This window comes from Oreochromis niloticus, linkage group LG3 (genome assembly GCF_001858045.2).
Source record: "Oreochromis niloticus isolate F11D_XX linkage group LG3, O_niloticus_UMD_NMBU, whole genome shotgun sequence".
NCBI classification, from domain to species: domain Eukaryota; kingdom Metazoa; phylum Chordata; class Actinopteri; order Cichliformes; family Cichlidae; genus Oreochromis; species Oreochromis niloticus.
The window spans coordinates 85,698,191-85,724,779 of NC_031967.2; the positions used below are offsets into that span (position 1 = coordinate 85,698,191).

The 26,589-nt window shown below is 41.2% G+C and overlaps 1 pseudogene; it reads right to left on the reverse strand.

Moving 5' to 3' along the window:
• Positions 1 to 13,914: 13,914 nt before the first annotated feature.
• LOC112846391 (protein NLRC3-like) lies at positions 13,915 to 20,841 on the reverse strand (annotated as a pseudogene).
• Positions 20,842 to 26,589: the final 5,748 nt, after the last annotated feature.

Below are 26,589 nucleotides of genomic sequence, written 5' to 3' on the forward strand. Positions count from 1 at the left end.
GCTTCTCAGATGAGAGGTGATACGTCTTCATAAAGCTTAAAGAAGTCCATTTGCTTTCTTTCCAAGCTCCTTAGACTATAATTGTGATTATACTTTGTAATATAGATTTCATTGATCCATCATTACATTTACATATCCAGTTGTATGTACCCTACATGCATTATCACAGCAGAGCTCAGTATTTACTCCACATGTCAGTACTTCCAAATGAGCTGTTAATCAGAGCTTTGTGTGATCTGCCTTTTGGTGAAGCAATGGTCCAGAAAGGGCAAAAAAGAGTGAAACATTAAGGCCAATTACCACAATGAGGTAGCTGATGATCTGGCAAGTGAAGGGCTGAGCTGGTCTTAAGTACACCCACATGATTGCTGCTAATGATCTGCAGGTGAGCAGGGATAGACACACAAAAACTGGAACTCTGGTCAGAGGTTGGACTTAGGCCGGATCATGACACAAACAGTGAATTCTTCCTAACTATAACTCATTAAACAAATACAAGTACAAATGTGTAGAAGATACAGACTTCTTTCTAAACTAAACATGACATTTTTGGAATCACTTGAATTATGGGAAAAATGAAGGCTCTGCCTCCCATTCAACAAGCAAGCCTGCAGTGTGAGAGCGAAGTGCTCTAATAGGGTGATATGGTACTACAAGGTCATTAAGATAAGATGGGGCCTGATTATTTAAGACCTTGTATGTGAGGAGCAGGATTTTGAATTCAATTCTGGATTTAACAGGAAGCCAATGAAGGGAAGCCAAAACAAGAGAAATCTGCTCTCTCTTTCTAGTCCCTGTCAGTACTCTTGCTGCAGCATTTTGGATCAGCTGAAGGCTTTTCAGCGAGTTTTTAGGACATCCTGATAATAGTGAATTACAGAAGTCCAGCCTGGAAGTAATGACATTTCTTGACCTGTGTCGTTGTCATCTCAGCAGCTGTTTGGTGGAGTCAAGAAGTGAATGATGAGTTTTAACAAAACCTCTCAACATTTAAAGAAACGAGTTGTGTTAAAATTAAACTCATTTCTTCAGAGGACACAGCAACATCAGAGTTTAATTCATACAGATCTTTAATGTTGTAAAGAAAAAGAAACTCCTGGTGGACTTTCAGGTTCCAGCTGTTTACACACTGACTGCTGTGAAATGTGTACAGTGTTCAGAGTTTTAAAGAAATAAATGGCTTCACAGAGAATTAACTTGACATCTGCTGAGAAACTGTAACTGTTGGATGCTGTGAGGAAAACTGCTGAGCATGTGTGAGAGTGTCATGTTTAACGGCCTTTCAGAGAAACAGCAAACCACCTCTGCCCAGCATCCTGCTCGCGAATCTCCAGTCTCTTGACAACAAACTTGACGAGCTCGGATTAAACCCCAACAACACATCAGGGACTGCTGTGTTCTGGCCTTCACAGAGACATGGCTGGAGCCCAACGTCCCCGACTGCGCCATCACGCCGGATGGATTCACTGTTTACCGGAGAGACCGAACGAAGGACTAAGGCAAGAAAAGGGGAGGAGGGGTGTGCTTTATGGTTAACTCTATGGTTAACACTTCTAAACAACAGAGGCTGACCCAAGTGCCTCAGAGCCAGGCACGCTCACATCACAGCTCTCTAAATAAGTTTCAAAATAAGAGCTGAAAGCTGTGTTTGCTTGTGTTAGCTTATTATTGTGGAGACTAACATTCAGTGATCATGTGTTCAGACTCATAATGATTACTCTCATAAATCCTGATCTTTGTATTTACTGTGTGTTGGATCAATAACTGAGATTCATCGTATCACACAGCTGTGCTGCTGCTGCTGCTGCTGGGAACTGTGATGTCAGCACATCTGGAACAATACGAGGTATCTGCTACCAGACTGAGCAGGACGTGAGACCTGTGGACTGTTTAAAGCTGTCCCTCCACAGGTCACTCAGACCTGATCCACACCTCAGTGAGATTCTCTGACTTCCTCAGTAGAGACAGAAACCATTCAGATCTGGGACGATCAGCTGACTGATGATGTCACACAGACTGTGTTTTTCAGGAACAGTGATTCTGATGTGAGCCTGCTAGCTGACAGCAGACCTGATGAAACCACATGTTCACATCTGTGAGGACAGACTGGACTCTTTGACTGCACCTTGGTTCTCCTCAGAGGTCTGTACAGGAGCATGTCCACCCCCACTGAAGATCTCAGTCACTGTGAAACATAGAAACCTGCTTGTGTGGCCTCTGCCTCACATGTAGATGCAGCTACAGGTTTCTCTGTCAGTCAGACTGAAACAGTGTCCTGATGCTGCATCATTCAGCTCTGTGCCCCAGTCAGCATCACTGTGTCTACCAGTGTCAGTGTTTCTTTTCCTGTAACACTCAGCACAGGCTCAGCTGGTATCCAGTGTTGGACTTTGGCTTCAGCTGCTGTGATAGATCCTCTAACATAGATCAGCTCTGCTACATGTTGTTAGATCAGTGCAGCTGCCTGTCATGTCCTGATGTTTCTCTGGGTCAGCAGCTTCTCCATCAGAGGTTCACATGGAGCTGATCCAGTATCTCCAGTAACTGTGTTCTGTGCCTCACTGGTTCATCCTTCTGTCTGTGTGACGTCAGTCAGATGTTAAACTCTGTAATCTTCACTGTGTCACAGAGTTCAGTGAGTCCCGTTATTCACAGGATCAATCAGATCATCAGAGAACAGCTGATCAGCAATCAGTGGTGCCAACAGCGCCTCCTGTGGTGAGAGGATGCAATAATGCAATGTAGCATTTTTACACTGAACACTTCCAGTCATGGAAACTGTCTGTTGGATCTGTGTGACGTTGCTTTCTTGTGTTGCTTTCTTGGTTAGAGTTCCTCACAAATGTCCAGATTATTCTTCTAATGAGGCGTCGACCATGTTTTCAGTTCTTTGGAAGAAAACATCGCCCTTTGCCATCCTTACTTTTCTTTGACTTCTTCAAATGCAGCTGAACTCCAGCTGGTATTTTATTGGACTTTGCAGCTGTTTCTGGTCATCAGTTCATTCCTGCAAACCTCTGAACCTGAACAACAATGATGCTGCATTGCTGGCTGATCCCAAAAGGTTGATTCTGTTCATCTGGACGTTTTCAGAAACGTTTGCTCACTGATCAGGTGACTTCTTCAGTCTCAGCTGACTGCAGCTTTACAACCTTACAAACAGCACATTTGCACAATGACTGAAACCAGCAGCAGCAGCACCTGATATATATGATACTAATATAATACATATACATATATAATCCATACTAATGATGAAGGAACTGAGCTCACAGTCCATTGTTCATTCAGTGAACTACTCAGTTTATTTTGGGCCTCAGAAATGCTCACTCTGTTTGTACATCACTGATTGTCAGCAATAGACTCATTCTGCTGTGTGGACAGGAACACATGTGACATCACTTCCTGTTTGTTTGTGACTGAAGAGGAAGAAGTTTACAAGGAATCATTTAGAAGAGTTTCAAACATCAACTGATTGAATCCATGAATCTGAAACGTGTTTGTGAGTGAAAGAGACAGACATGTACAGACTGAACTATCTGTTCAACAGTCAGAGTGTTTCTCTAACAGGAGACACTCTTTACACCCAGCACAGGGACACTGAGGAACCAGGAGACCAGAGACTAAACCCAGGATAAAGAGTTTGAGTGAATGTGGTGTTGAAGGTGTGGAGGTGGATCAGAGTGTCAGAGGAGACTCTGTAGAAGGACAGAGTGCCAGCAGGACAGTCCACATACACTGCTGCTCTGTTAGAGACAGAGGAGGAGGAGGAGGAGGAGGAGGAGGAGATGGGTGTTTGTCTGTTATTGTGCCAGACATAACGAGGACCACGATCATAGCAGCTCAGACTCCAGGACTGATCATTCCATCCAAACAAACAGTCACTGCCTCCTTTCCTTCTGATGCTTCTGTAACTCACTGATATAAAAACGTTTCCTCTCCACTCGACCTCCCAGTAACAGCGACCAGTCAGACCATTTCTACACAGCAGCTGAGGATAAACATCAAATCTGTCTGGATGATCAGGATATGACTGAACCTCCTCCACATGTGTCACCTTCCTGTTGTTGTCAGACAGTTGGAGCTTTGTGTTCACTGTGTTTGTGTCGATTGTGAGTTGACAGGAATCTGATGGAGAGAACAAACACAATCCAGCTGCAGTTATTGATCCATCATCTGTTCATTGATTGACACTTTGATGATGACTCCTGACATGATGAAGATGGTTGAATGTGTGCTGCTTTGTTTTCATGAATCCCATTAAAAACACACTTACACTTCCTCAGACCTGGTCTCAACCATTGGACTCCAGCAGGCTCCACCCTGAAAGGAGGAGGGGGGTCAGAGCAGCACAGTCAGCATGCACACATGGACATTACATGGCTCTCATACACACACTGTTACACACTGAGGACGGCTCAAAGCTCGGCTCCACTGTTTTATTCAAAGAAATCTACATTTATTTATCAGCACATTTAAAAACAGCTTGAGCCAAAGTGCTGCACAGAGTAGAGATAAAATAGGAAACATACACAGTAATAACTATAAAGACTCGTCAGAATTGAAAGCTACAGAGTACAAATGTGTTTCCAACCGGGTTTTAAAAATGTCGAGTGTTGGTGACGACCTGATGTGAAGGGCGACTGTTCCAGAGTTTGGCTGCAGCGATCGATAAAGCTCACCTCTGTTTTTACGTCTAGTTCTGGTCAGAAGCTGCTTATCTGCAGACCTGAGGGCTCGACTTGGATTATTTTTGTTAAAGAGAGATAAGATGGAGCCAATCCATTCAGAGACTTAAAGACAAACAACAAGATCTGGAAGTGGATTCTACGACGTACTGGTAACCAGTGGAAAAAGCTGGAAAAAGCTGGAAAAAGCTGGTGATGGGTCACAGAGCCACTGCTGAAACCAGACAATTCATGAGGGAGAGAACTGTGACAGCGCCGTTCCTTCACTTGACCTCAATCACTCTCGTCTGCTCCCCCGTAACACTGCTCTTTATTGAGGTTACATGAATATGCATAAGTTCATTAACATATGACGTCTTACACAGGTATGAACAAAGAGTACCAGTCTGTGCATAGTGTGTGTGTGTGTGTGTGTGTGTGTGAGTGTGTGTGTGTGTGTGTGTGTGTGTGTGTGAGTGAGTGTTCCAGATGTGACCCCAGAGCTGGTGCTAAGAGTCCAGTGGTCCCCCTGACAAAGGGCTCTTATACTTAACCAGACACAGAGTAGGTGTCCTCCTATACCAGGGCTCAGCAACCTTTAACACCCAAAGAGCCATTTGGACGCGATTTCCACGCAAAAGAAAACTCTGGGAGCCACAAATACTTGTTGACATCTAAAATGAAGATAACACTGTATATATTGTTTTTTACCTTTGTGTGAACAACTAAGGTGTGTTGCTTATGAAATCTATGAAGTGCTACAGAGAAAATTACATTTTATTTATGTAATTAACACATTTTGAACTCTTAAAGAAATATAACAAAAGCAAAGACACCCAGCTGAACTAAAATGATCCAGCAAACAAAAACTGTTGTGAGCCGCCACCCTTATATCTCCTTTGGGCTTTTGGAGCCTTGACCTGACTTATAAAAATAATTGAAAAAAAGCTCTATGCTGCTGAAAGATGAAAAATAGATATTTGCAAAATTCTGCCTAAATATGTATTTTACCTGGTTAATGTGTGTGGCAGGGCGTGGTCTGCAGCGCCGCTGCAGGGGAGGCGGATGCACCTGAGCGGCACCCGCAATCACGCCTTGCCGCCTTAACATCTGTACTCTCTCTGCTGTTGTGTTGGTGTGTGTCGGGCTGTGAGCTGCAAAGCTACAGCCGGCTGTATGCGTCAGCAACCATGTGTGAAAAATGTCAATAAAGAGATGCTGAAAAGCGTGTTCATGCAAACATCTTCGGGTCTGCCGTGATATGTTTACAATGGGACTTCTGCTCCTGAACCTCTGCGCACAGCGTCTGCAGATCAGGGCTGTACGAAGTCACTTTGATCTTCATGCAGGACTGTAAGCTGTCGTCTGTGAGGTGTGAGCGTTTTTGTTTTTAACATAGTTCACGGTGGAGAACAGCTGCTGACATAATGTGGATCCGAAGATCCATAATTGGCCTATCTGGGGCTGAATGTCCCGATAAATGCACGGTGTTTCGGCGGGTACACCGGCTTCCGCGAGTGTGATGCTTATTATGAGCGATCAAAAAATAATTTTATATCTATATTTCAATATCACAATAATCTTCCAATTTCGAAATACAAGTTAAAAAAGAACTAACATAAGTAAAACACACTTCAGCTAATTACTTAAAAAACTAATTTATTTTCCCAAACCACGCAGAGCCGCACTAAAAGGACTAAAGAGCCGCATGCGGAGCCGCAGGTTGCTGACCCCTGTCCTATACCATAAATCAGTAAGAGAAGGTACGACCTCTCTCATGACCCCAAGTTGTGTGTGCATGCCAGAGCACTCTGGAAGGCACACAGAGTCTTTACAGACTACTAAGGATCAAACCTCTATCATTATGCAATCGATTATAAAACTCTAACCATATATGAGTAAATATTTCTAAGCATAAATGACAATCAACAATATAAACCTTACAGCTGGTTTTAAAAGCAGAATTTATTTGTTTCTCAAATGAGAAAGAGCTATCGAGAAACACTCCTAAATCTTTAGTTCTGAACTTTTCCAGTGGGCCACGGTCAACATTATCTGCTAATGCTAAATAGGTTGCCGTTATTAACTAATGCAAACTTGACGTGAATTAGCATTATGCACTAATGTTAACACTTACTTTTTAACAATGTGAGTACCAAATGCTAACACTATTTCCCTTAACTTTTTAACAATGTGAACTGCTAATGCTAACACTCTTTTCCCTAGCAAAACCTAATGCTCATATCGTTTTCCTTTGCTTTATAGCAATGTGAGCAGCTACAGCTAAATAGACTGCTGCCATTAGTGGCTAATTCTAATTAATGGGTGAATTATTATTGCCTGCTACAGCTAATATCGTTTTCCCTTCCCTTATAACAATGTGAGCAGCTAGTGCTAGGCTAGGTAGGCTGATGCTAGCAGCTAATGCTGGTGAATAGGAATTGGCAGCTAATGCTAATACCATATTTTCTTGCTATATATAACAATGTGACCAGCAAATGTTAAGTAGGTTGCCGTTATTAGCTAATACTAATTTGAGGTGAATTAGCATTATCCACTTATGCTAACAATGTATTTTCTTACTTTTTAACAATACAAGACCTAATGTGAACACTTTTTTAATTCAATCTTAACTTTTCCCCTGCAATGTGAAGAGTTAAAGCTAAATAGGCGACCATTAGTGGCTAATTCTAATTTTAGATGAAAAAGCACTAGAAGCTAATGCTAATACCATATTTTCTTGCTTTAAATCAATATCAGTAGCTAATGCTAAGTACGTAGCCATTATTAGCTAATGCTAATTTAGGTGAATTAGCATTATCCACTAATGCTAACAATGTTTTTGCCAACTCTTTTCCCTTGCATTATAACAATATGAGCAGTTAATGCTAAGAAGGCTACCATTATTAGGTCATGCTAATTTGATGTGTGTTAGCATTATCCGCTACTGATAGCAATGTTTTATCTTACTTTTTATTACTTTTTGACAATATCAGCAGCTAATGCTAACACTACTTTCATTTCAGTTAAGCCTATTTAGCATGAATTAACTTCATTTAGCATTAAGAAGTTTATGCTAAATAGGCTACCATTAGTGGCTAATGCTAATTTTAGATAAATGAGCATTGGCAACTAATGCTAATACCATATTCTCTTGATTTCTAACAATGGGAGCAGCTAATGCTAAGTAGGGTGCCATCATTAGCTCATGCTAATTTATCCACAAATGCTAACAATGTTTTTTCTTACATTTTAACAATATAAGTAGCTAATGCTTATACTATTTTTCCTTCCATTTTACCGTTAATAACTATTACTCCATTAGTGGCTAATTCTAATTTTAGATAAAAAAAGCATTAACAGCTAATGGTCATACTGTTTGCTTTGTAAGAATGACAGCAGCTAATGATAAGAAGTCTACCGTTATTAACTAATGCTAATTTGATTTGCATTAGCATTATCCGATAATGGTAACTCTTTTCCCCTGCATTATAACGATGTCAGGAGTTAATGCTAAGTAGGCTGCCAGTAGGGGCTAACTCTAATTAGGGGTGAATAATTATTAGCAGCTAATGCTAATACAGTTTTCTCTTTCCTTATAACAACTTGAGCAGCTAATGCTACTTTGATGTGAATTAGCACTATGCGCTAATGCTAATACTGTTTTCCCTTAGTTTTTAAAAATGTGAGTGGCTAATACTAATACTCTTTTCTGTTGGGTAACAACGAAGTGAGAAGTTAATGCTAAGTAGGCTGCCTTTAGCGGCTTATTCTAATTAGGTGTGAATAATTATTAGCAGCTAATGCTAATACCGTTTTCTCTTTTCTTATAACAACTTTAGCAGCTAATGCTAATTTGATGTAAATTAGCATTATATTAATAAGGGGTTAATGCTAAGTAGGCTGCCATTAGCAGCTAAAGGTAATTTGGGGTGAATAAGCACTAGTAGCTAATGGTAATACCCTTTTCTCTTGCGTTATAATGATGTGACGTTAATGCTAAACAGCATTAGCTTAGCAGCATTAGCTTATTAGAGTTTTCATCATGGTCACACAAATCCTTAGCAGAGCAAAGTGGCCTACTTAGCAATAGCTGCTCAAGTTGTAGAAAGCAAGGGAAAACAGTATTAGCATTAGCTGCTAAATGTGCACTTGAGAACAAATTTAAGCTTCCATTTCCAAATGTTAGCTGCTCCTGTCTGTCTCTTTGTCACACACACAGACTGAAATGATTCACAGCCTTGTTTCATCCTTCTGACTGCCACTGTGACTGTGGAGATACAGCATGGGAAACATACACATGGCTGACACATTAATAGGTACACAGTGACCACTATCTCAGGTACATCTGTGACCTAATAAAGTGTATCTAAAGTTACAAAATGTTGTCTCTTTCCAAATATTTATGGACCTAACTGTAGGTCCACTTTTAATGAAACTCTCAACATGACTTATCAGTTATCATTAATGCTCCTGCAAACAGACTCCTTGGAGACCCCGTACATAAATATCCATGTACTATCCAGCTAGACTAGTGTGTCTATCCCTGAAAATATTCCTGCATGTAGTGCTGGGCAATATGGAAAAAATATTTATCACGATATGAATTATTTTATATCACAATAACGATATATATCACGATATACCACCTGATACGTGGTCATCTAGAAAGTACGCAGTCTGTAAACAGCGAGTGCCGAGGGTGCAGTCTTTGTTTTGAGTTACCATAAAGTATGTCGCAAATCCGGGTGCACGGACAGCAGCACCAGCTCGCAAACCACGAGACGGAATTTCTTCACGAAAAATATCATTTTTTTTAATACTTTATTTTTTCTTGCATAAAGTTAAGAGCATGTATAGTTAGAAGACAACACTAATATATTTGCCACAGGCTATTTAACCCTTTAAGACCTACCATAGAACCAAGACCGCCAGAGCTTATCTTTCTGTTTTTACATGCTGTAGTGCCATTTGTGGGAGTATTTCAAGTTTCCATATATATTTACAACCGTTATAGCCCAAATTTTAATAATATGTAGGCATTAAGTAAATAGTAACTTCATAAATTGCAAAAACTTCTTTTGTTTTTTACATATATTTCTAGTTAAAAAAATTTAAGAGGTGTATCCCTCAAAACTGTAAATACAAAAGTTTCCAACGACGAGAAATTTATTTTGAGTGTCTTCATAGTTTTATTTTTGAGATACACTAATTTTTATATACTACAGGAAAAATGTACATAAATATTATAATGCATCAAAAGAAACTATTTCCAACAGCGTAATTTGAGTTCTAAGCATCCCAGAAATGATACAGGAAAGCATAAAGTAAAACATGACTTTTAAAAACACCAACATAGGCTTTTTGCGAAAATGACGTCACTTCCGGTTTTGGGCAGGTAATGGCGGACAGTTAGTTCGCGCTGACATATATGCCAACGTAGGAAGTCTTATGAACATCGGCAAAGCGTGTTTCTGGAATATTATCTTTTTGTTGCTGCAAGTTTGGAATATTATGTTTTTGTTGCTGCAAGTGCTTCTTATGTAATTTTTGCAAGTTACATGTGCAGTTATATGTGGAAGGAAACCATGACCTAGGACAAGCTAATGGCATAAGATGTAAGTACAAGTCCTCCAGTTTCACATGCAAATAAAATTATTGCGCTACCTTACGTGGCTACAGTTCTACAGGGATTTAAAAATAGTTAGGTAAAACAGAGTGTGCCTGCTCCGACTGGTTGTAAAGGGTTAATTATATAGTTTATGTAATAATTTATCAAATTTGGGTTAGTACGATATAAACAACAGAAGACAAATGGCACGATAGACACTTTTCTATCGTCCACACGATATATATCGTCATATCGCCCAGCACTACCTGCATGTGTAATTGTTCATGTCTCATCTGCAGGAAACAAACAAGAAGTGAGTGAAGGACACAGGACATGTTTCCAGCTCTTCCTCCTCTATCAGACATTCTCTCCATACCTGAGAGTGTCCAGTCTCCAGCCTGGATCCTTCAGTCCAGCCGACAGCAGCTTCATTCCTGAGTCTCCTGGATGATTGTAGCTCAGGTCCAGCTCTCTCAGATGGGAGGGGTTGGAGCTCAGAGCTGAGGCCAGAGAAGTACAGCCTTCCTCTGTGATCAGACAGCCTGACAGACTGCAGACACACAAAACAACAATCCATCTGTCAACAATCGTTTTCTCTTTGTCACAATAACATCTATCCATTTACATCCATTCAATGTAACTTTATTTATAAGTGACAATTCCCAACAGACACCAACAGTCATCTCAAGCTGTGTAACAGTGTAAGGTAACAGCCTCCAATATTAGAGAGAAAGCCCCAACCATCAGACAATCCACTGTGAGCAGCACTTGGTGATGGTGGGAAGGAAGAACTCCCTTTGACACAAAGATCCTCCCAGTGAAAACAGGCTCCAGGAGGAGCATCTACCATGACTGAGGGGAAAGAGAAGAGATGAGCTCAGAGAGACAAAAACAAAACACAAACTAAGGAGAGAGAAGACAAAAGTTAAAAACATTCAGAGCATCATGGGAAGTCCACCACAGCCAGGCTTTCTTTGTGTTCGCTGCTTTGACAAAACCTCAAACCGAACCTTAAGCTCCTTATTCTTCGCGCTGGGATCATTTGGCCTTCAGTGGTGTTCTGGCTGTCACACTGGAGTGACCAGAGTGCTAAAGAGTGAATCAGACACACCAGTGTCGTCCCTGATATCTCTACTACACTTTCAGCTTCTCCACCCAAGCTGTGGCTAAGGTGCTACCAGCATGCAGGCTCGGTGTGTCTCACTCAACAGTTACACTCGTCACCCAGACTAACACCACTCCACAAGTTCACCACTAAGAGGTGCTAAAAGACCACATACAGTGAGATCATCACTAAATGTCTGCTGTGTCTGAAGTGGACTTGGTTTTTTAGTAACTGGCTACATGAGCAGGATTAGCTGCAGTTCCATCTTTGTAAAAGAGACTCAGCATTAGAGCCAAACAGAAACATTTCTACTTTTTAGTATGTTTTTTAGTAGAAATGTTTCTGTAAAAAATTATTTGATATTTCAAAGAAAATACTTTTTATCAATTGTTTATAAGTCAAGAATTATAGTTAAATAAAAAGAAGCGACAAATCAATAAACACTCAATAAAACCTTGTACAGCTAAAACTCATGTAGACAATACCAGGGGAGGAAGTAAAACTAAACCTTTGACACCAGAGATGATAACTACCAAAATAAAACAGGAAGTTAATAACAACCATGAGGGGAACACCTGAGTGAACCTAGTAAAGGGATGTAGTGGAGCACTGACAGAAGTAAATAAACTCAAAAATACAAACAGTAACTAAAACTAATGAGAGCTGATGGCAATGTAGTCCGTGCTGTAGGGAGAATGGACTGCAATACACGTTATGTGTCCATGAGCAAGAGGAGGGAGAAAAAGGGGACTGGAAAAGTAGGAGTTGTCACCGAGCAGAAACGGGAGCTGGAAGCATGTAAATATAATAATAACCACTGTAGCCAAGAAGAGTGCCTGACAAGTCCAGCTGTAAGTAAGCTATTAAGACTCAACTGTACACTGTGTTTGTGTTTTCCTCCGAAACAATAAGTTCCATTGGAGCAGCCTTTCAACGCCTCTCTCTGTCTCTCGCAAGCAAAGTTGACCCAGACAACAAAGTAAAGCTATTTTTCGGCTACCAGCCCGACATGAACCCGACATATTAGCCAGAGGTCCCTTTGCTACGGTTCGGACCCGCAGACGTGTTTTATATATGCACAGAATAGTTTTCTATACAAGATCGCTGCAAAAAGTGCAGCCTTACCTAATGTCCACCCTACTGTTACTCATTTTATATTAAGATTTAAACATCTAGTTGTAATTGGTATGGTGAGTAACCTTCATAATAGTAATAAATCACATAGCAATAGGACATTCATGCAGCTGTAAAAAGCATGATAATATATTAAGTAATCCAAAGTATTCTGTTACGTTACTCAGTGAGAGTAACGTAACAGAATGCATTACAAAATACATTTTGGGGCATGTATTCTCTAATCTGTAGTGGAAAACATTTTAAAAGTGACCTTCCCAACACTGAAGATGTGAATCCAGTGGGTGGATGGCGGCATCACCATGAAGGATCAGTGTGAGAATACATCATCATCCACAATGAAAACCAGTCGCAGCTTGTGGCTGCAGTTAGCTGATTTGATACTTAGCTTGGAGTTATCTCAGTAGAACATAGAATGCTAAACTGTATAAACCAGGGGTGTCAAACATATGGCCCGTCGGCCAAATTTGGCCCCTGAGATAATTTGATATGTCAGTTATTACAGTATTTTCAGGCTTGCTGATATTCCATACCAACAGGGCTGGGACTTTATTCTGATGGACACATTATGTCGCCAATCACATTAAGAGACAGACTGGGATCATGCCACTATTTAAAGAAAGAGATGGGGGCAAACGTTCAGAAGAAAGCAAGCATAGTGGTACAGGCCAGGTACACACAGACACAGGTTTAAATGCAAGCGTGTCAGGACAAAGTGAAAACACAAAATGAGCAGCATCTGGCTGAATTTCAGTGATACTGGAGACGGCAAAGCTGAGTGCAGAATTTATGAATTAGAAGCTGGATAAAGTGGTACCCATGTCCGTTCTCTTCTTAGTGGTAGTAGATGCATAAAATTAAGACTAATGAAAACACTGAATTAAAATTGCTTCCCTTAAAAGCACCAAGTTTACAATTAAATTTCTAATTATGATCTTCAGCACCCAACACCATGACTATGTACATATTGTCGGGTGTGAGAATATTTGTGTTGTGTGCTGTGGATTCAACTCTGCAAACTCATCACTATTTTCATCATCAAATTTCTACTTAGACAGCAACAAAACAGAAAGCAGTTCCCAGGAACTACTTCTTGTTTTAGAATCTTTCAACATAAGAGTATGTTGCACATCAGAACACCTCCACATCTCCTCTTATTAAAGGATTACCTTATTATTAATTTGCTATTTCTGCCAGTTGATTAAAAAATGTTTGATCTCACCTGAGAGTTTCCAGTTTCCAGTGTGGATTCTTCAGTCCTTCAGACAGAAACTTCACGCCTGAATTCTGCAGGTCATTGTTACTCAGGTCTAGCTTGATCAGATTAGAGGACTGAGAGCTGAGACCTGAGGACAGAGCTTCACAACTCTCTGACAGGTTACAGAGACTCAGTCTGAAAAATAACAGCAAAACAATTAAAAAAAATATTTTTGATCAAGTGTAATGAGATTATATAACATTTAGGAATATTCCATTCTCTTTTTGTCAGGAAAGTAATGAGCAACATGTGGAGACAATCAGAGAGAGAAGAGAGAAGTGAAGAGAGAACAGAGCAGTAAAAGAACACTGGATAGTTCAAATTTGACACATTTTTGGTATCAACAAAATGTGTCAAATTTCTTTATTTTGTAATCGTTTCAGAAGAGTTCATGATTAAAACTTACATCAATAACCACCCAGAAAAATTTCAGAAATGCCGACATGTATTCAGTGTTGAACAAAGTGAGTACTGATTATCACTTAATAGCTTTATAGACTTTTCAGACACCAGCACTCATGACTGTATTTTGGGGGTTATTTTGTTAGTTTTTTTAGTTGATCGCACCTGCTTTTTACCAACAAGCATATAAGTTAAAATGTACTCACAGAGCTTTGTTGGAGGTTTTGACCACTGGCAGCATTCTCAGAAGAGCCTCCTCAGAAGCAGAGTATTTCTTCAAGTCAAACTCATCCAGATTTTCTTCTGATGACAGTAAGATGAAGGTCAGAGCTGAGCACTGAGCAGGAGACAGTTTATCTGTGGAGAGACTTCCTGAAGTCCTGTATTGTTGGATCTCCTCCACTAGAGAACGATCATTCAGTTCATTCAGACAGTGGAGCAGATTGATGCTTTTCTCTGCAGACAGATTCTCACTGAGCTTCTTCTTGATGTACTGAACTGTTTCCTGATTGGTCTGAGAGCTACTTCCTGTCTGCGTCAGCAGACCTCGTAGGAGACTGTGATTGGTCTGCAGTGAAAGACCCAGGAGGAAGCGGAGGAACAAGTCCAGGTGTCCATTTGGACTCTGTAAGGCTTTCTCCACAGCACTCTGGTAGAAGTGTTTCTCTACAGATTTTACTTCTTTTTCTGGTTTTTGTTTTCGAAACAATATAGACCATGTGGACGTTGTTTGTTTCTGTTCAAGCAGATTGAGTCCAGAGTTGATGAAGGCCAGATGGACATGAAGAGCAGCCAGAAACTCCTGAACACTCAGATGGATGAAGCAGAACACCTTGTCCTGGTACAGTCCTCTCTCCTCTTTAAAGATCTGTGTGAACACTCCTGAGTACACTGAGGCTGCTCTGATATCGATGCCACACTCTGTCAGGTCTGATTCATAGAAGATCAGGTTTCCTTTCTGCAGCTGATCAAAAGCCAGTTTTCCCAGAGACTCCATCATCTTCCTGCTCTCTGGACTCCAGTGTGGATCTGTTTCAGCTCCTCCATCATACTTGACCTTCTTCACTTTGGCCTGAACCACCAGGAAGTGGATGTACATCTCAGTCAGGGTCTTGGGCAGCTGTCCTCCCTCTCTGGTTTCCAACACATCCTCCAGAACTGTAGCAGTGATCCAGCAGAAGACTGGGATGTGGCACATGATGTGGAGGCTTCATGATGTCTTGATGTGGGAGATGATCCTGCTGGCCTGCTCCTCATCTCTGAATCTCTTCCTGAAGTACTCCTCCTTCTGTGGGTCAGTGAACCCTCTGACCTCTGTCACCATGCCAACACACTGTGGAGGGATCTGATTGGCTGCTGCAGGTCGTGTGGTTATCCAGAGGCGAGCAGAGGGAAGCAGTTTCCCCCTGATGAGGTTTATCAGCAGCACATCCACTGAGGTGGACTTTCTAGGGTCAGTTAGGATTTTAGTTTTGTGGAAGTCCAGAGGAAGTCGACACTCATCCAGACCATCAAAGATGAACACAACCTGGAAGTCTTCAAAGCTGCAGATTCCTGCTTCTTTGGTTTCAGTAAAGAAGTGATGAACAAGTTCTACCAAGCTGAACTTTTCCTCTTTCAGCACATTCAGCTCTCTGAAAGTGAATGGAAATATGAACTGGATGTCCTGGTTGGGTTTGTCTTCAGTCCAGTCCAGGGTGTATTTCTGTGTTAAGACTGTTTTCCCAATGCCAGCCACTCCCTTTGTCAGCACTGTTCTGATTGGTTCATCTCTTCCAGGTGAGGCTTTAAAGATGTCTTCTTGTCTGATTGTTGTTTCTGGTCTGTCTGGTTTCCTGGATGCTGTTTCAATCTGTCTGACCTCATGTTCATCATTGACCTCTGCAGTCCCTCCCTCTGTGATGTAGAGCTCTGTGTAGATCTGATTCAGAAGGGTTGGGTTTCCTGCTTTAGCGATCCCCTCAAACACACACTGGAACTTCTTCTTCAGGGTGGATTTAAGGTTACGATGACAAACAGCAGCAGGAAGTTCTGAATAATAATAATAAAAGTACAACTTCAACAATCCTATTTTACAAAATGCTGATGACATTTTCTGACCCACTGAGAAATGACTCAACACACTGGTATCACAGGCGTCTCATTTATCTAACAGGTTAAAACCTTAAGTAGGAAATCCTCTTACTGCTCTGCAGACGGTCAGCCAGCTCCTGCTGCTTCATTCTCCTCAGGAAGTCCACTGTGATCTTCACAAATGCCTCTCTGCTGCTCCTCTGCTCATCATCCTCCCTCTGAAACTCCAAGCATTGGGGCTTATTTGGATTCAGAGCCTTCTGGATCTTCTTCAGCTCGGTCTTCACAAAAGTGATGATGTTGTCCTCCAGCAGCTGGAACAGAATACTTTATGAATGACCCACCACTCTGAACTTCAGTCTCCACAACAGCCACTTCTTTACGATCAAGGAGCATATCATCCACGGTCTCCTCACCAATTATAAGTTTGACTTTATCTGATTAACTGAGACTTTGTCCACAACTCCATGATCCCAAAACATTGATTCTGTTCATATGAATGCAGCAATTTCAGTGGGAGAAACATTTCACTGGTGTTCAGAGCTGAACTACCAACGGGTTGATGATCGAAGCCAGAAACTTGGAGATGTTATAAGTGACTGAGATGATCATACAGCCAACTGGTCTTAAAGGTTCACTCTGTTTACACATACAGATCAGTATTTAAGGTTTGACTCTCATCATCCACTGGAGCACAAACTGGGCGTCATCAGGACGCAACAACACAGAACAAACACCATCCCCACAGACACAGCAGCCAGGGAGGCAGAAGAACTTCACATCAAGAAGGTCCTGAGGAAATGTGAATGCTAGTTTGAGGGCGGAGTCAAGGAGGCCATTTATATGAAAAGGGAAAGACCATCTCTGAATGGAGGAGGGGCCTAAGGGTGCATCTCTCACCATCTTACAATGCTGTGATTGCAGCGTACCAATATGTGATATGCGTACCAATGATCAATGAACTGACCTCACAGCCCATTGTTCCTTCAGTGCTGCTGGTTTCAGTCATTATACAAATGTCCTGTTTATAAGGGTGGAAACCTGCAGTCAGCTGAGACTGAAGACGTCACCTGATGATGATCAAACGTTTCTCCCACTGAAAACGTCCAGATGAACAGAATCAACCTTTTTGGGATTTACTTACCTGGATGATTGAGCATCAAGACACAACTCTGTGACTTTTCTCAGTTGAATAAATCCTCTCCTCCAGGTTTGTTTACATCTACCAGCCCTGTGGCTCTGCCCAGGGACAATAATCTATGTGAGAGGTGGAAAGTCATACAGGTGTCTGCTCCTGCCTTCAGTTATTTTTATCTACTGTGTGTCAACTGGCTGAACCTACTCCAGCTGTCTACTGTCCCCCTAAACTCAACAATGACTTAGTGATCTATCCATTCTCTGACCAAACACATCCTGCTGCAGGATGTTAACATAGCAGCACACTGATGATCCCACTCACTGTGAACAACACATTTGGACCTGATCTGCTGCTCTGGTTTACACGTGAACTTTGACTGCTGTCACCAACTTGAGAGGCTCTACAGAAAAACTGGACTTGTCCAAAATCATAAACTACATTACAAGGACAGCATTGCTCAATCAACTCTAATTACTATGGCCATGTTATCTCTTCTAATTAAGGTACAGACACTCAAACTTGCTGCTTTCAGTGAGAAGTCAAATGTCTGAATATGAGCTGGAAGCTGCTGAGAGTCCTCCTCCTTCCCATGGGGTTTACTTTCTCTACTACTTTCACTATAAACACGCCCCTTTCATGCACCTGCAGAGGGCCACCAGCAGATGGAGCTGTCTTAAACAAATCCACTTGGATAGTTAGCTGTAAATGATTTTCTCAGTATGACTGTAGGATTTTGAGTTACTCTTTAGATTTATTTAAACTCTTATATTGTGCAAAAGTGTTGAGCGACCCATAATTTCTCTGTACTTTTCATAAGAGCAGCCAGACTTTCAGCTAGTTTTTCTTTTGCTCTGCAGGCTTTATGAAGGTGTGTCAAAGTTGTTCTTTGGACATCGGCTGCTTTTTAAATCATTTTCAGTCCTCGTACAGGAACCTTCTTCAAGCTAAATCCAAGTGTGTTAGACCAGAGTTAACTTGATATGTGTGGGTGTGTAACTCTTAGAAGCTGATTGGCTGCTTTTTATGGGGGCTGGGTCTTTGGAAAGTGAGCAAACCACAGTTTTAGTAACACACCCTGAACTGCACACTTTAACAAACAACATGAGATTTTAACAGTAATGTAAAAATCCTGTGATTCATTGTTATTAAGCACAAACACATCTATGGTCCCGTTTCCATTAGTAGCTGCTCAGATCGACTCACCACAGGTCGCCACGACTGGACTGGATCCACTGGTTTCCATTACAGTTGAGGACCACCTAATGTGGTCGTCTCAATACAGCCGAGTGTCGACTCACTTCATTAGTAAGTGCTAATGCTGCTAATTTCCATCATATATGTCATTTATTGCTCAAAGTTATCGTAGAAACAGTTATTCAGCTTCATTCCCACTGATCTCGACTACAAACTGTTTCACTTTGGTTTTTGTTTAAAGCCTCGATGTTTAAAACGTTTCCCTGTGATCACATTTGCACCGTCTGATTTCAAAGTTTGTTTCTTTTGGTCATTTAGTCCACAGAGTCCTTGGTGTTCTGAAAGGGACCTATAAACAAATGTATTATTATTAATATTAATAATAAAGTAGTTGTTGTACATGTACAGACCATAAATATGGAGTCCAGCTGTGTTTGATGCTGCTGGGCAGACTGACCACTGGGAACCTCTGAGCTCTGCTGGTCCACTCTGTGGAGGAAACATGGACACACACACACACACACACACACACACACACACACAGATGAGGCCACTTTGATTATTGAAATGTGAGTTTAGCCTCTAAAAGCTGTGTTCAGTCACTTTTGCTGCTTCCCTTGTTGCATCTGTATTTGTAGTACAAATAGTATAGATTGAATAGTGGAATTGTAAAGCTATATAAATGCATCCATTAATTTAATTATTATTATTTCGTGCTGATATTGCACTTTTTTTCCAGAATCAAGGAGTTGTTGAATCTGCATATAACTGCATTTTCAATGAGTTTTTGAATATTACTTTAAATACTTAGACTTTGTTTTGCTAACAGTTTATATAAAAAGATCAGTGTTGCTGAACTGTGAAATATTTTGGGTGCAGTGTAGTTTTTGCATACAGGAATAACAGAATAGCTTTAGTGGGTTTTTTTTTTATTTGACTACAAAATGCAGCAAGATATATTTTTAAGAAAGCAGTTTTAGTGATTATAAAATAGACTATATCAGATTCAGCAGATATCCAAATTTATGATATCAGTAGATAAAAAAGTGGTGCCATCTCTGCCAAGAACACAAAAGAGTATTTGTTGGTCCTGATCACATTTTAATCTCATCTCTCCTCCTTGAACAACTGAGTGAAAACACTCTGATAGAAATCTGAGCTCATCTTTGATCAGCATGTGAATGTTAAGCAGCAAACAGAAGTCTAGTTCAGTCTCATTTGTACAGGTTACAAAGGTTTCTAGAGTGCGATCAATGCTCCTGATCAGCTGATCCACACCATCATTTCCTCCTGATCACATGATTTCAGCTCAGTGTATTCAGGCCTAAATGATGCAGCAGTGTCTCGTCTACAGTCAGTACAACACACAGCAGCAAAGCTCCCACACACACTGAGGACAGTGAACACACCACTGCAGCAGCTTCACGTTCACTGCAGAATCCAGTTGAATCAAATCTCTACATGTTACAGCTGCACTTTATATCTCAGAGCAGCTTCAAGCTGAGACCCTCAGACCAGAGAATAAATGACTGTTACAGGGTCAAAGGTCAGGGTTCAAACACAGGACTGTGTTTCACTGTTTCAGCATCAACACTGTGGAACAAACTTGCTCTCACTGTGAGATCAGCACAGTCAGTAAGGTGTAGTAAACTCCTCTGATTTGATCCAGCTGTCTGCAGATTCATCACTGTGGTCGGCAGCAGCTGGATCTCTGCTTCATGTTTGAAAGGAGCTTTATCAGTCACTTCATTATAGGAACAAGAAGATCATCAGATCCTGTCTGTGTGACACTGAAGGTGAGATTAACAATGAAAGATGCAGTGTGAGCGACTGACAGTGTGTTATCATTTATATAGAAACTCACAAGAAAAGAGTAAACACACTTGTATAAATGTGTGAATGAGGCGAGTATCAAATTGATTTGAGTTTGACTTACACATGTTTGCACTGCAGTTTATATCCAACAACATCAAGCAGTTAAATTAAATATTTCATGTTACTAACAGCTCACCTCTCTGCAGCAGACACAGGCTGGACTTTAAAATGAATGATGGCCTCTTTAGACTGGTCACTCTTTAAGGACACAGAGCTGGGTTCAGGTTCATGTTTACATTTAGTTCCTCGTTTCTTCCTGTGAATAATGATGGAGCAGTGATGTGAGTGCTGAGCTGTGACATGGAGAAGAGTCATGGACAGTTAGAGATGGTCATCTCACCTCTGAGCTTTGGTCTGGCTCTCATGTTCCCCACACAGAGTGCTTTTAGAGGGAGGGACTCCCTCCTCTCTGTCCTCACACTGATCCATGCTGCTCACATCAGCTCACACACACTTTCTACCTTCACCTGCAGAGGAAACACAAATCATTCATGTGCACATCGACTGAAATCCTCCTTTCCATCATGTGTGCTGTCCAAATATCAGCTGCTTCTTTCCTGCTTCATCTCAGTGTCAGCTGAGAGAATGACAAACCCACTATGTGTCAACATTTGATGGATGATGACTCAGAAATGTGAAATGATGTTGACCTAAATCTGTCCTGATGATAATGAGAAGCTTTGATGAGTTGTGACTCTCTGAGGTGTCACTAGGGCAGGGGTCAGCAACCTTTAACACCCAAAGAGCCACTTGGACCCGGTTTCCATGCAAAAGAAAACACTGGGAGCCGCAAATACTTTTTGCAATCTAAAATGAAGATAACACTGTATATATTGTTTTTTGTGCTTTGTGCGGACAACTAAAGTAAGTAAAGTTTATTTATTAAGCGCTTTTCACAGACAGGCAGTCACAAAGCGCTGTACACAAATATTAAAATAAACAATACAATCAATAGACATTATCCACAATGTAAAAGATCAAATGTAAATAATGTAAAGAATATAAAATACGTAGATCAACAAGAGGCTTGTTTGAACAGAAAGGTTTTTAACTGCTTTTTAAAAGAATCTACAGAGCAACTAAGGTGTGTTGCTTATGAAATCCATGAAGTGCTACAGAGAAAATTACATTTTAGTTATGTAATTAACACATTTTGAACTCTTAAAGAAATATAACAAAAGCAAAGACACCCAGCTGAACTAAAATGATCCATGTAGCAAACAAAAACTGTTGTGAGCCGCCACTCTTATATCGCATTTGGACTTTTGGAGCCTTGACCTGACTCTTAAAAAGTAATTGGAAAAAAAGCTCTATGCTGCTAAAAAAAATAGATATTTGCAAAATTCTGCCTAAATATGTATTTTACCTTGTTAATGTGTGTGGCAGGGCGTGGTCTGCAGCGCCGCTGCAGGGGAGTCGGACGCACCTGAGCGGCACCCGCAATCATGCCTCGCCACCTTAAAGTCTGTGCTCTCTCTGCTGTTGTGTTGTCGGGCTGTGAGCTGAAAAGCTACAGCCGGCTGTATGCGTACAGCAACCATGTGTGAAAATTGGTCAATAAAGAGATGCTGAAAAGCGTGTTCATGCAAACATCGTCGGGTCTGCCGTGATATGTTTACAATGAGACTTCTGGTCCTGAACCTCTGCGCACAGCGTCTGCAAATCGGGGCTTTCATCTTTACGCAGGACTGTAAGCTGTCATCTGTGAGGCGTGAGCGGTGTTTGTTTTTAACATAGTTCACGGTTGAGAACAGCTGCCGACATAATGTGGATCCAAAGATCCATAATTGGCCTATCTGAGGTTGAAAGTCTCGATAAATGCACGGTGTTTTGGCGGGTACACCGGCTTCCGCGAGTATGACGCTTATTTTGAGCGATGAAAAAAATAATGAGACATAATTTTATTTTTATATTTCAAAATCACAATAATCTTCCAATTTAGAACTACAAGTTAAAAAAAAAGAACTAAACACAAATAAAATGCACTTCAGCTAAAGACTTCTTCTATTTTCCCAAACCACCCGGAGCCGCAAAATAAGGACTAAAGAGCCGCATCCGGCTCCGGAGCCGCGGGTTGCCGACCCCTGCACTAGGATGTAGAAACACTGGGGCTCAGCCCTGAAATCTTTGCTATTTTCACTTGATAACAGCAGCTGTTTAAAGTTACTGAGTGTATTTGACAGTAAAGTGAATATAAATGTGAGACACTGTGTGCTCACAGCTAAAGTCTGCAGTCAGTGTGTTAGAGCGTCTTTCACACAATGATCCTTTAATAAACACTCAGAGCTCCATGTTGATGAAGCTGTCCTGTGTGAGCTTGTGTGCTGACATGTTGACAGTTTGACTTCAGCTTTTACTGAAGAAAATCCACAGAAGGCTGAAAGTGAAGCATCACTTCCTGTTTGAGGAGAGCCAACAGTCTGTTTACATGTCAAGTTACAGCTGGAATAAATAATCATTTGCAAAGTCTGCTGCTCTTTCTGTAACCATCTGACCATCAACTAACTCTGTGCTGTTGTTGCTGCTCTCATTCACAAAGTGCTCAATTACATTTTTAACTTGTGTCTGTAAGAGCTCTTAGCGTTAGCTTAGCGTTAGCATGCTGTCTGGCTAGCTTAGCGTCAGAGCTCTGCAGGTGTCGTGTGTAAATATTAATCACAGCGACAGTAAAACACTGCAGCTGAGTTGTGATGTCATCACGTACGCTGCGTCCTCTGTGCTCTGAGTGAACTCAAAGTACAAACTACAAGTGCATAAACACGAACGTAGCTCAGAGTGGCGGACACACTCGGCCTCGTTGGTCCAGCTGTGAGTCCGTTACCGTGAACTATGGAGCGGCAGATTTGTGCTGAACTAACAGCTGATGTTAGCCAGGAAAACATTACACACTGACTTTAATGGAGAGACCGGAAATATAAACACACACAGTTTGTTGTGTGAAGAACTCAAACATGAGCTGAACAAACAGTAAAGTTCCTAAAGACAAACTGTTAAAGGAGGAAACAAAGCAAACTTACAGTTTCTTCACACACCAACAACAAGCTCCACTCCACGAAGTTCAGGAAAGCGAAAGTAAACTGAGCAGGTAGAAAACACCCAGAGAGGCGTTTGAGGACACTCGGGAGCAGTGGCGTGTCCAGCGGGTGGCCTGTGCCCCCCCACCCCAGGCCACCCCCAACCAGACTGGCCACCCCGGGTGCCACCCCAAAGCTAAAACAATAACATTCAATCAAATATCAAATGTACGATTATGTTTTCACAGTGAAACTCAGATATCCGAGTGTAAGTGAATGCAGCATTGGCTTCTGCACTATGAGTCTACCACTGTCACACTGGCACCGCTGCTATAGGGTATATATGAGTGAAAAGTAATGAAAGTTGGCACCGAGAAGGTAACCCAAAGGAGTGTTCAACTGACAGTTTCATATCAACAATCACAGATGGTTTTTAATAAATGTCTAACATGAGTTCATCACATTCCTTTAAAGTTAATACATTTGAGCAGACTTGGCCTTTAATTTCTCGGGAGCATGAATGCAGTTTGGGATGAAACTGAGCAGGTGTAGAGCAGGTGGAGCAGAGGAATGATGTGTTTAAAGTTTCACGTCAACTATCAAGGATGATTTTTAATGATTTTTTTGAATATGACGCAATCAGGCTGCTTGTTTGTGTGAGCGCGCCCTTTTGTTTGGTGCGTGAGCGTGCGTCCATGTTTGCGATCAGCGCAGGAGAAAAGGCGCTGCCGTAGGGGGGATTGGAGCCAAGATGGCAACCGAGGTAGACGCTCTTCTCCGTAGCTAAGCGTTTTTTATCTGAATCACAAGTGAGTTATCCTACTGACTGTTTATTCAGTACACGTATGCGACACTTCTAAGTAACGGCTTCCTGAACCATACTTCAAAGAACTTTTTAGCGACCCTAGCCTCTTTGCAAAGCGATAGCTCAGCTAACAGCAGGAAAGCTCTGTTACCCCAGCGATGTTTCCAACAACTCAGGGTAGCAAAAGGAAGGAAAAAGTAACACCCATGAAATTTAAAAGTCTAACCAAAGGAACATCCAAGGAAATGGAGAGAAACACAGGTGTAGCTGGCTCAAAAACCAGCCCCAAGAATGCTGTGACTGCCGAACATGACTACAACCACAGCAAAAGTCCTGAACTGATGCCACTGCCGGACTCGGACCCCGATACTCCAGCCAGACCAGATGGTAAAAAACACAAAGGTGATATAACTCTTGCTGATGTGCAAAACAACATTGCTACTTTAATTCATGAGCGCTCAGATAATCTGGAGGCTATGATCAGTAAGAATACTGTTAACATCGAGGCCATGAAGAAGTCTATTGACTTCATGTTCTTCGAAGTAGAATCTTTGAAGAATGTCACCAAAACAGTTAAAGCTACTTGTGAAAAAAACAGCAGCAGAATGTCTCAAGTAGAACTGAAGGTCAACGAAGTTGAAAGATACCCTCAGAGATGGAATCTCAGGCTCTCAGGTGTCCCTGAGGAAAAGCAAGAAGACATCACCAGAAAAGTTCTTGACATCTGCTGCACTGTTGCCGGGGAAACAAGTGCAGGATTCAAAAACAGCATGGATGTAGTTCATCGCCTGGGCCGCTATAGCGAAACTCAGAAGAAACCAAGGCTGGTTATCATTCGATTTGTGACAAGATAAAAACTGCTCCTTTCTGAAAGAAAATTACATGAGGTTCACTGAAGATCTGTCCTCTGCCGACAGAGCGACTTGAGAGAAGCTTTGGCCTCTTATTGATGCTGCGAGGAAAGAAGGAAAAGAGCTCACTTTGCCGGGGTCCGTGTGATCATTGAAGGGAAAGAGGTGCACCCAATGCTCACTTCGCCTGAGGATCAAGCTGCACCTGCATTGATGGAGGTTTCATGCCCACCTTGAGGTATAAAGTTACAGATGTCAAAGGAGTTATTTACCAGTACCAGTTCCATGTTAACTAATGGAAGTAAACTGTTCATTATTTTGTCTTAAAGCCGCACTGTCTATATCACTTTGTTCTCTCAATGTCAGGGGCTTAAGAGACACTGTTAAGCGAAAAGCTTTGTTTTTGTTTGCAAATCAACAGAATACTGACTTTGGTTTTTTTTCAAGAATCACACTCTGTTATTAAGGATACTGCTTTTTGGAAAACACAGTGGGGCAAGCCCTATGGTTCTCACATGGTTCAGAAAGATCGCCTCCCTGAGGGCTGCGAAGGTTTACAGCAGCTCTTTTTAAAGATAAGCTCTGTAGGCATTAACAAGAAGACTGAAGTCCGTTGATTCTGCTTCAGGCAAGAAAACATTCAACCTTTGAATCAGAATGCATACTGTGATTGGCTGCAGGTACTTACATAAGCAAGTGACTGAGTTGTTGCATTATTCGTTTTTTTTGTTGTTTCTTTTTAAAGAGTCTGAAGTCTAAATTTAAGCTGTTTATTTCAGTCCAACTGTAACACTGCAAATGCACACAGTATGTAATAAATACATAACATATGATCCACAGAGGTGTGCAGGACTGTATTTAGTCGCAAGCCTGTCATAACTGATCAGACTGGTTTAGCTGTTTTGAAGGTGTCACTGTTGACTTTAGTGGGGAGTAGATGACCCCTGGCTCTGATGGAGGATCTGAACACAAACACACAGATTAAAGAAATGTTTAGATTTCAGATGATAAAAACTTCTGGGACCCATCAGAAAACTGGCTGTTTTATTTCCTCATCGCTTCATGACTCTGTGAACTGAAAACAAAACAATCCAACAAACGACTTTTAACTGAAAGTGGATCCAGAGGATTTCGATATTGGCGCTCGAATAGAGATGATAAAAGTAAGTGTCTTACCCCGACTTCTCTATTTTTTTCAGTCACTACCTGTTGATATACTTGAAAAACAATTTAGATGATGGGACAAAATTATATCTAAGTTTATATGGAATGGTCACAGACCGAGAATCAAATTTGAAACACTACAGATAAGAAAGGATAAGGGGGGTTTGGCATACTTTTATGCTGCACAAATCAGGTATATCATTTGTTGGTGAGACAATGATTATGAAGCCAAATGGAAGAATTTAGAAGAATCACTACAAGTAAGAGAAATTCAAAGCCTTATAGGAGACAGAAAAGA